Source organism: Podarcis gaigeae, assembly GCF_964106915.1.
Source record: "Podarcis gaigeae genome assembly, chromosome: 6".
NCBI lineage: Eukaryota > Metazoa > Chordata > Lepidosauria > Squamata > Lacertidae > Podarcis > Podarcis gaigeae.
The window spans coordinates 70,513,400-70,524,789 of NC_139682.1; the positions used below are offsets into that span (position 1 = coordinate 70,513,400).

The window sequence follows — 11,390 nt, forward strand, 5'->3', positions numbered from 1 at the left end:
CTCCCCACTGCCGCCAGCACTCCCACTGCCCAGGAGAAGCCCCCCTGACTTCCAAGAAGTTTTTTGGGGGGTACAGCACTCTGCACTGGAGAGGAAGGGATGAGGAAATTCCCTTTGCACAATTGTCCCTGCACTCTGGATGCAACCCAGTCTTTTTCAACGAACCCCCCCCCCCATAAGCAAACGGAGGATTCCATCCTTAGAGGTTTATCAGTCGAAAACACAATGTTAAATTGTTTCTGGAGATGTCCAACTGGAATGTGGCAAGTATGGTGGATATAGAGTTTCTCCTCTTTTACTTACGAGTTTATAAACTTCTAATCGGAGGCTACCTAGAAACCAGAAACATCAGGCCTTCCTTTCTTAACAGAAATACTATTATAGTGAATAAAATATACAGGCCATGCTTAAATGGATTAGCTGCTTTCTGATTGGATGAACCACAACATAAATCTCTTTCCTTCAGCCAAGCAGAGTGCAGCTATTCAGTAACGGTAAGATGAGCAACTGTCACTTTGCTGCACCAACATACATCAAGGCAAAAATAATTCCATTTTCATCAGTCATGTAGTAAAATAGAAATATGCAAAGCAATTGCAAGAGAATCTCAGGATCCAGGATACTGACTCTGAAAATAAATCTCCTGGCTTTGTCTTCGTGTTGACTTTCTATTAATACCACAACTTTGCCATGATATCTATTTAACGGCAGGAAGCCATTATCCGATGGCATTCTTTTCCATTAAGAGTAGCTTTTAATTGCCAGATTGTCACAAGACTTAGTAATCGCAAAGTGGCAAGTGTGTGCAGTCTGCTGCAGTTAGGTCTCATTCAAGCATTATTCCCTTCCTGGGGCATTGCATGGTACAACTTCCATTGGATTGGCCTATTGGATAGGCTTGCACAACAATTTGACTGGTGTGCCTCTTTTCGCAGTCCCAAGCAGGCAGCAGAAGACTTATTGAATCACTGGCGACCTATTGTCACATGCATTAAGTTATCTTAATTTTAGAAGCTCTAAATTGGTGATGACATAATTTAAGACGCCTTTAATGGAAATTGGCTGGATTTCTTAAACTTGGCCAGCTTAATTAGACCAGCTCCATCTTTTCTTAAGCCTCAACCCTTCCTCCTTCCACTGTTAGCAAACCTCCAGATGTTATATGAGTAAGTTCAGTTTCCTGTGTAGGAAGCCTATCTTACACAAGAGTCGTGGGTAGAATGTGGGTTCACGGCCATGGAGAAAATATGAAGTCATTCTCCCTACATTTGCATGGGATTGGAAAACCTCATTTGCCTAGTTGTCTGTGATTAGCTGGTCTGTCCTTTCTTTCTTTGGCTACATGGCTCTTCCTGATGACTGTAACCAAATGTTTTCAAAACCAGAGAACAGACATGGGAGATTCAAGTAGGACTTTCTTGGTGGTTAAGGAGAGAGATTCAAGCTGGAACTTCCTTTCAATGGGGTAATCATCCTGCATCTTGATTCCGAGGCAACTTGGGTCTGCCTTCATTTTGAACCAAACAATATTTGGATATCGGGCAAGACAATGCCATTAATTAAAAGCACATAATCCTGGGAACTGTAGTTTAGGGGTGCTGATAACTGTAACTTTGTGAGATGCAAACTAAAGTCCCCCAGGATTCTTTGAGGGGAAACGTGCTTTAAATGTACTTTCAGTCTATGATTTGCATGCTGGCCATCTAGGATCATTGGTTGGTTGGCATCTTGGGACACAGTGGAAGAGATCGTGTCTTTGGAGGTGAAGTCAAACCATTGGAGAATCACAGCGCCTGCTGTGACTGTAGAGACTGATACGGGAGAGACATGTTTTCTAGCAGCTGGAACAGATGAAGGCATCTGATTGTGCTGCTGAAGATGCACCATGGTGTTTTCCTCCCGGTGGTCATTCCTCCTCCAGTCACTGCTGTAGATACACAAACCTGACTGTCTCAGGTAATAACCCACCACACTTTTGTCTAGGCATGGAGACATGGCAGGTTGAATGGACTCCCGTCACTCCTTGAACACCCCATTGTCAGTTGAGTTGAAGGCATATGGAAGCAACAGAGAGAAGAATATAGAATAATATGTCAAAGAGAGCTGGAGCGAGAACACAGCTCTGGAATCATAGAATTGTAGAGCTGGTATAAAGGTCTATTTCTACAGAAGAAATTTCTTATGCTTTTTGCTAGTTTCACAAGACTGCTTCCCTTTCACTTTTAGATGCCATGAAAACTCTGGTTTCCTTTAGAATAGTTTCCCCCCTGATTTGAAAGCACCATCATCTGCCCTGGATTTGTCCCTCTCATAATTTTTTGGATCCATTTCCCCAGACTGATCTCAATATAAATACTGGAGTTCTTTGAGATAATTTATTCCGGCATTCTAGCTGCTTCAAAGAGATCAGATGGTGTTAGAAAACTCTGGAATTTTCTTTTTTAATTTTTATATAAGTTCTCAACTTTAAAAGTCTGGTTTGCAGAGCATTGATTAAGGAAAAAATCAGCATGCCTCAACACCTCAGATTACGCAACCATTTTTCTGCTTGATTTAAGGAGGGTCACTTAGGTTATGACGTATTTTCAGATTCCAATTAGAGACTCCTTTAATGAAATGGAGGGGCGGGGGGGGGGGAGGAACATAACATGCAAAAATGAAAAATAGTTTTAGAAGTGACACATCTTGTGGAGCTGATTCATATTAAAATGTTGTTGAAACAGTGTGTGCCACCCGTAAGTCTTCATGTAGCTCAAGCAGGAAGCCAATATGCAACTTGGGAACATAGGGAGTTGCCTTATTGACAGGAGAAAGCCAGCAGTAAATTTCACAGAGCAAGTTGGACTTAACTATTAGCAAAAACAGGATCCGCACAGGAGTGTCAAGTCTAATGAGACAGCAACTCGTCTCCAACTGGTTTTGCCTCCATGAAGCAGAGATTGAAGGTCCCTGCCTCCCCACATCTGACTAAATCCCCTCCGCTCCAGGGTTTCCCCTAAGCAATCTGGAACTGTGCCAGTGTGCAGCTAACTTCTCCCCTGCTCTTTTCATGCCTCTCCTGGTTCTTGGAGACCAGAGGGGAGGGGAGCTCGTCACAGCAGGAGGGAGAGACTCCAGCACCTCTTCACCAGCCAGACTCATCTTTGTCTCTTGACCTCCCTCCTTTCCTGCTTCAGCTGTTGAGACTTTCTATTCCACCTTAAGGAGCAGGGATTGTTACGTGTCACATGTCTGTTTACATTCCAGCACAGTATGCTGGGAACGTCCGTTGTGTATATAGCTTTTGCTTTTTCCTGTCTCTCTGAGAAGACAAAGAGAGGAACGACATGTTTCTTTGTCCTGATTTATGATTAATAAATCCGTAGTTGTAGTATGCTTCCACAAGCAGTTTGCTCTGCTGACATAGTGTGCCCTGGCTTTGAAGCCTGGGTTGCTGATTTACATTGGAGCAGAGGCCGATGGGTCTTCGCAGCGGGACGGCTGGAAGGAGACCACCCAGCTGGGGCTAGCCAGCTGGCCTTGCGACCCTCTGCATGCTGACATCAGCTTCTGCCTCTGATTCTGGACTCTCTCTGCCATATACTCCCTTCGCTCACTAAGCCCTGTAACCTCTTCAGCTTCTGACACCTCCTCCTCCTAATCTTCTCCCTCTTTTCCCTCTGTCCACTCAGCGTTGTCCCTCCACCAATCCCTGGGCTCTGAGCCTTCATCCCTTGGAGTTTCCCCAGCTGGTTCCTCCCACCATTCTGCTGCGTCCAACAAATCCACAACACTTATACGGAGTCAGGCCCTAGGTCACTCTAGCTAGGTACTAACTGGCTGTGGCTTTGCAACTGTTTCAGGCAGGGGACCTTCCCAAACCTACCTGGAAAAGCCAGGGCCTCAACCTTGGACCTTCTTCATGCAAACCAATTACTACAATCCTTCCCCAGAATTCAGGATGAATTCTTCTGCAGAGAACATGTCAAAGAGGATTCCAGGTGTCTTTCTGATCCGTAGAAGATTCTGTTGACTTGAGAAGCCAGCGACCGAACCATCTATGGCCATCTTCAAAAGACCCTGAAAAGGGTTGAAAGTGGAGTGTGTTTTTTGGCATGTAAACCACACACTTGAGAACAGTCACCTGTCTCAAATGAGATGCTGCATTGAGGTCTTCACACAATGTTCTGGAAGGAAGTGGGAAGCAACTGGGAGACACCGAGGAAAAGTAGAGAGGCATGAGGACCAATAGGGCAGGTGCTCAACTACCACAATGGCCCCACTTTAGTAACAAACGAAGCTGTGTTAAACAAAGTCAGACAGTTGGTTCATCTAGCTAGTTCCATATTCTCCACACAGTATTGTCCAGGGTATCATTCCCAGCCCTACCTGAAGATCCTTGGGGCTGATCCTGGTACCACGTTACCATTAAGCTTGCTGCCTTTTTTGCTTCCTAGCAGGAAAAAATGAGACATCAATCGTAAATACTGTTTATACTCTTTTGAAATTACCAAAACTTCACAATATATAGTCACTGGCAATGTGGTAGTAAATAATTCATTCCCTTTCTGGGCTGATAACAGGGAAATATGCGATAACTTAATAACTATGAGACACTAGTTGTAAGAAGGTATTTTAATGCTGCCCTACATATTTATCTCAGGCTTCCTCAACCTCGGCCCTCCAGATGTTTTGAGACTACAATTCCCAGCATCCCTGACAACTGGTCCTGCTAGCTAGGGATCATGGGAGTTGTAGGCCAAAAACATCTGGAGGGCCGAAGTTGAGGAAGCCTGATTTATCTGGTCAGAAAGGAAATGAAACAATCAAAATGAACCAGTCGATGGGTATGCAGTCATTTGAGTACAATGCTAATATCCTCTCTGAATTTTTAAAATTTGCTTGGCAGAAACATTTAGAAAAGAAAGCTAAAGTTGCTTAACGTTTTATTCTTCCTGTGGAACAAATTATTCCTGGATATTGTTCTTTATTAGCTACTCTCTAAGCATATTTTTAGAGCTCATTCCAGACTGCAGCGAAAGAGTGAGTAAAAATATAAAACCCGGGGGCGAGGGTCTCCCCCCCCCCCAAGCTAATACTACAGTATCTTAAAATTAACTAGTGAAATCCATGGTCACTTTGCATTCTGAAAATATTCAAAACAATTACAGTATTTCCTGTTCTTTACAATGAAATGACTAACATATTAGATTTTACTACTGGAATATTCTGAGGTAAGGCCAGGCTTAAAGAAACAGTAGTGATTAATCCAAAACAGTTTAGTTATGGTGCCAAAAAGGATGACTCATGCCACTGTGACATGTATCTTGCGTTCACTAAACCAAAAAACAGTTGGATCAACTGAATTATCCAAATTTACTTATTCATTTTAAAGTCCATGTTTTATTTGTCCACTTAACTTGCTCACTGAAAATATTGTGTGAAATTTTGTTTTGCAGCACCATGTCAAGGGTCCGTAGCAGGAGAAAGATGAGATAAAATATTTCAGTGTGGGCTGGGCTGGGGGCAAAGTCCAAAAGCCTGCTTTTAGATTGTATTGAAATTATTGTTATTATTGTAAATCTCAAACCTTAACAAAATGTTTTAGTGCTGAGCCATACCTACCCAATATTCCCCACACATAGCTACAATTCCCAGAGTTCCCTGGGAAGGAGGATTGCTTGCTAAGTCATTATGAGAACTGTAGCTGTATGTAGGGAATGGGGTCTTCTAATAACTCTCAGCATCAGTGCTTTTTTCCAACCAGAAATTGCCAGAACTCACTCACAGGTGGGTGCCATTGCCATTATAAGAGAACAAGGGAGGTGTTTATGGTGAGTTCCTGTACCTCTTTTTCTAGAAAAATAGCACTGCTCAGCATCCTTAACAAACTACCATCCCCAGAATTCTTTTGGGGAAAGCCATGGTGATTTAAATTGGTATAATAGAGTTTAAACATATAATGTAAATGGGGCCCACCTGTCCTTTTCGAAACACGCCCATAAGAGCGACATGATGCCCTCACACTCTGGGAACTTTTGTGTGAAAAGAGTGGCAGCTACCAAACGACTAAAGGGACTTCAGTGAATTTGCAGTGGTGAATTTTGTACCCTACCCCACAATTTTGGCTCCCCCTCAAATCGCCTGAATTCTCTCTCTGCCTCCAACTCCCCACTTTCACATCCTTATGAATGAGGCGAGGAAAGCAGAGGGGGATATTCCTTCACTCAGTATTAATATATTTTTGGAAAAAATGCTGGAACTTTTGCTGCATTTTTTTTTAAGGCTGTGTATGCAGCATACATTTAAAGCACATGACATCCCCCTCAAAGAGCACTGGGAACTGTAGGAACTCCAGCACCCTCGACAAATGTGCTTTAAATGTATGGGGGGGGGTGCAGCGGTAATTAGCAAAGATATAAGAGAAGTGGTGAACTCTCCTCCCTTGGAGGTTTTTAAGCAGAGGTTGGATGGCCATCTGTCATGGATGCTTTAGCTGAGATTTCTGCATTGCAGGGGGTTGGACTAGATGACCCTTGGGGTCCCTTCCAACTCTTAAGATTCAATGATTCTATGATGGGGTCTGAAAACATGGGGAAGACATGGGGAAGACAGATTCCTGCCCATCCTGCCCATTGGTTTGGATGGCTCTGACTTCCACTCCTGAATTATTATTTGGGGTGGGGGGTAGCCCGATCCAATGCATATTTGCTCAAAAGTGCGTAGAGTCTCTTGGGCTTAAAGGTAAAGTTAAAGGTACCCCTGATCATTAGGTCCAGTCATGGCCAACTCTGGTGTTGCGGCGCTCATCTCGCTTTATTGGCCGAGGGAGCCAGCGTACAGCTTCCGGGTCATGTGGCCAGCATGACTAAGCTGCTTCTGGCGAACCAGAGCAATGCACAGAAACGCCGTTTACCTTCCCGCCGGAGCGGTACCTATTTATCTACTTGCACTTTGACGTGCTTTCAAACTGCTATGTTGGCAGGAGCAGGGACCGAGCAACAGGAGCTCACCCCGTTGTGGGGATTTGAACCGCCAACCTTCTGATCGGCAAGTCCTAGGCTCTGTGGTTTAACCCACAGTGCCACTCCTGTGTAATTATGCTTGCAGTTGCAACCTGAACTGCACTATATTGAACTAAATGGTGAAAGAAATCAGAGTCTGCAACTCTGTGCATGCTGACATAAGAGTAAGTCCCAGTGAATTTAATAGGGCTTACTTCTGAGTAGATATGCACAGTATCACACTGTATATCAGAAATTAGCCATTTGGCCAGGATAAGCCAGCCAGCATTCAGCACTGTTAAGTCTCATTGATTTTAGTGAGAGAGCTGAGCATACTCCAAATCTCTCCCAATAAGAACTTAAGACTCCTAACTTGGACTGGATAATGCTCCTTTTCTAGATTTTCCTATAGATGGGGGGGAGGGGGAGGGGAGAGATGCTTAAGTCAGTGTCCCTGTCTGGACATAGAGAAGTTTGTAGCTCTCAAAATATTTTGGAAGGGATATTGTTGTTGTTTTTAAAAATGTAAATATATCCTAAGGCTGCTTTCCTATCTATAGATAACAGATTTCTGAATAATCATATAAATGATGTGCAACGCCAACAGCGATTTTTAATAACACAGATAACCTAAGCTTACCTGAGAGGTCTTTCTATTAGAATGTAATTAAAGATAGCTATTCAACATTGTAGGTTGTAAGCAGCACTGAACTTCTAAAATAATAATAGGTTTGTCACTTTTCTTCCTGTGGCCAAACCACTTGCAAAAAGTAGCATACAGTGGTACCTCGGGTTACAGACGCTTCAGGTTACAGACTCCGCTAACCCAGAAATAGTACCTTGGGTTAAGAACTTTGCTTCAGGATGAGAACAGAACAGCGGTTTCAGGATGAGAACAGAAATTGCGCAGTGGCAGCGGGAGGCCCCATTAGCTAAAGTGGTACCTCAGGTTAAGAACAGTTTCAGGTTAAGAATGGACCTCCGGAATGAACGTACCACTGTACGTCTGTCTTTGAAAGAGTGCCGCCCCTACTGTTAAGCATAGTGAGGAGGAGACTTCAGGTGGTAGATATTGAAGGACAAACCCCAGTTCCGTCTGACATCAAAACACAGGAAACTGTGTCCCCCGTCTCCCCTAATTCTGGTTGATTCAAACAAATCAGGATCAAACCATGGTTTGATATTCTAATTTGTTAACTAATAAAGTTAAAACAATCCAGTTTTCTGTAATTAGGGAACTGTGGTTAGTTGACAACTTTCAGCATCAATAAAAATTAGAAGCAACCAAGGACGCATCAGTCTCCAGGAAAAATACATTGTTCAAACAAGGTTCAGATGGAAAAGGAAACCCTTCTGTCCAGAAAGAACCGATGGTCATCCTGAATTAAAGGAATCAGTCCAGTGCCTGAAACTCCTTTACTGAGGAGCTGTCCCCTCTGCTTCATTGGCTTATCACACAGGGCAGCTATTTACAGGTCCCGACACAGTCCTCATTCTTCCATTCTTCCATTCTGCAAGTCAGCAGGGTATGTTTCTATGCCAGGAAAGCTTCACCTAGTGAACTCTGCAGAACAAGCTACTATGAGAAGAGCAGGTCATGCTGACATTTTGGTGCAGGATGCAACATATTTGACTATTACACCATCGCTGCTGAAGGTGATAGGGATGGGCCTTACATGCAGAGGGTCCCTGGAAGAAACCAGCCTCTTTAGGTAGGTCTGGGAATGTTCCCTTCTGAAACCCTGGAGAACTGTTGTGTAGTGACACTGAGATAGATGGAGCAATGGATCTGGCTCAGTTTAGGGATGGATCCTATGTTCCTTGGTATGGGAAAGGATAGCCTACATATTTTCTGCATTTCTGGTTTCCAGTTAAAAACATAAGTTAGAAGTAATAACGGGGTGGGGGGGGGGAGAGATAAACAGTAGCAATGCTACTGAAGTGTCTATCACCTCCACCTGCCCCCTGCCCAAAGGACAGATGGTCTTACAAGGATGCAGAGTGATAGAGAAAGCTCCATCTCTTGACCATCTGCCTACGAAGAGCCTCTTAAAGGCACTCTATATAAATGAATCTATATAAAAAGATGCAATATGCATATATAGAAAAAACTATCAACTGCATTCTCTCATCTGAAACACACTTGTTTAACACAACATTTTAGTGGCGCTGTCAAAAACATGGAAAAATAATTTTGTTTTTCCTTTTATTTTTCAGACACATACTTTTTTATCATATATCCCCCAAAGTATTATATTGCATTGAGCTACTCTTTTGGTCCTGCTGAGGCCACAATTGCAGAAATAAAGGACACCCAAAGGTGGCGCTGTGGTTCAAGTCCACCTATATACTGTATCTATATATATTTATTAGACTGAATTATAATCATTCATTTTCTCGCATTTTCAAAAGGGATAATGTTAGTCTTTGCATCATCACCATCATCATCTGTAAAGAGGTATCTCTGGCTAAAATCTTCCTGCTAACATATGTTAACACATTAACTTTGCAAGTTTCAGGGTACTTTACTGCCTTAGGTACTTGCCAATACACTGTGATCACTGATTACTTTCACGTGTCCCTTTACTCTTGTCAGTGGGGCTGTTTTGGTCAATTGTAGGACATGGGAAAACAGTTGTTCTTTGATCATGGCAGGGCAATTGCGGGCTTGGCCGTGTGCATTGCTCCAACCCCTCCCCCAACCATAGAAACCAAACCAAAACTCTCCTGTGATCACTTGCATGCAGATAATGCAATTTCCCTGTCTTGAGCAAAGGGCCAACTGTTTTCAATTGTCACAAAAGTGGCTCAGAGAAAAGCAGCACCGTGTTGCTTTGATTTATTGGCATGTGAAAGTACTTCTTGCCTGTCAAAGCAAGACCTTGTTTTTTCTATATTAAGGATAGGCCAGGGGCTCAGTTAAGAGCCACGGGAGCTTCCCATTGGACCCTCAGCACAGCTCATCATTCCACAGATGCAGCTTACAAGGTACCTCTCTCAGGTGTTTTTTCCTGGCCAAGTTAAGACCACAGGCAAAAAGGATCTTGGACACTCCCCATCCTCATTCGAACACTGAGAGCTAAACTAGAAGTGGGGGCTGCAGTTCTGCATGTCAGGTCATCACTTGGCTCTATGGAGACTTTAGTGGAGCTGGATAAATTTTGTACTTGTACTAAAGGTAAAGGACCCCGGACGGCTAAGTCCAGTCAAAGGCAACTATGGGGTTGTGGCGCTCATTTTGTTTCAGGCCAAGGGAGCCAGTGTTTGTCTATAGACAGTTTTCCAGGTCATGTGGCCAGTATGACTAAACCGCTTCTGGTGCAATGGGACACCATGGCGGAAACCAGAGTGCACATTTACCTTCCTGCCACAGTGATACCTATATATCTAATTGCGCTGGTGTGCTTTCGAACTGCTAGGTTGGCAGAAGCTGGGACAGAGCAACGTGGATTCGAACTGCCGACCTTCCGATTGGCAAGCCCAAGAGGCTCAGTGGTTTAGACCGCAGTGCCACCCGCGTCCCTTTGCTATACCAATAGAACAATGAGGTGCCTACTATGTCACCCAAGGTTGGCTTATTAAGCCTATGTTAACATTGGGAAAAGCTATGTGGAAAAAGTTCAAGAAAAAAAATTAAAAAAAAATAAAGAGGGGTGAGAGAATGGGGAGTTTTATAGGAGGCAGAGGTGGTTACCTGATATCCTGGAAGTGGTGAGGAGGAAGGGATGGTGCAAAGTGCTGTCTCCCCTCCCTCCCCAGTAAGAAGCGGAGACTTACCTGTCAGGAGCTCAGGTAGGTGCCATCACCCCTCTGTCTCCTACTGTTTGGTGGATGGTAGTTTTACAATGTTCAGAATGGCTTAGAGGCTTCTTTGAAGTGTGAAGTGATATGTAGATTACCTTACTAAATAATATAATGTGTCATCTGGGTAGGTGGAAGCACCAAACCCTTCCTAAAATAAATAATTACCTACCATTAGGCAGAGTGTGGCAGCTTCCTCAGGTGGCAAACAATGGAGTGGGCAGGAGGAAGGGAGTGACGCTGAAGGTTTGGAGGACAGAACTGTGTGTGCCACAAAGCTATTCCTGTACTCCTCCCCAAGCTATGCTAATTCCCTTTGGTATGAGGGAGAATGCTGCCCTACCAGTCAATACATGGAATGGGAAGTTGCCATCTTGTCCTTCAGCCTGTGAAGCTACTTTTTAAAACTTTCTCTCTCTTCAGCGGTGATCTGGAACTGGAAGCATTGCATAATAATAATATTTGTATACTGTCCTCGCATAAATATTCCCAGTGTGTTTATGTAAAGGGAAAACATTTACTTTACTGAAAATAATTTAAGGCTGATTTTCTGAGCAAATGCCCATCCAAAGTACAGTAGCTTACAATCAAAATGCAAACACTGTA

The 11,390-nt window shown here is 43.5% G+C and overlaps 1 long non-coding RNA gene across 1 annotated transcript; it reads right to left on the minus strand.

The window, feature by feature from the left end:
- Positions 1–1,950: 1,950 nt before the first annotated feature.
- LOC310846676 lies at positions 1,951–11,371 on the minus strand. The gene is made up of 4 exons (XR_014565449.1): positions 11,128–11,371; positions 4,369–4,432; positions 3,866–4,059; positions 1,951–2,022 (listed from the first exon to the last, which is right to left on the minus strand). It is a non-coding gene; the product is annotated as an uncharacterized lncRNA (long non-coding RNA).
- Positions 11,372–11,390: the final 19 nt, after the last annotated feature.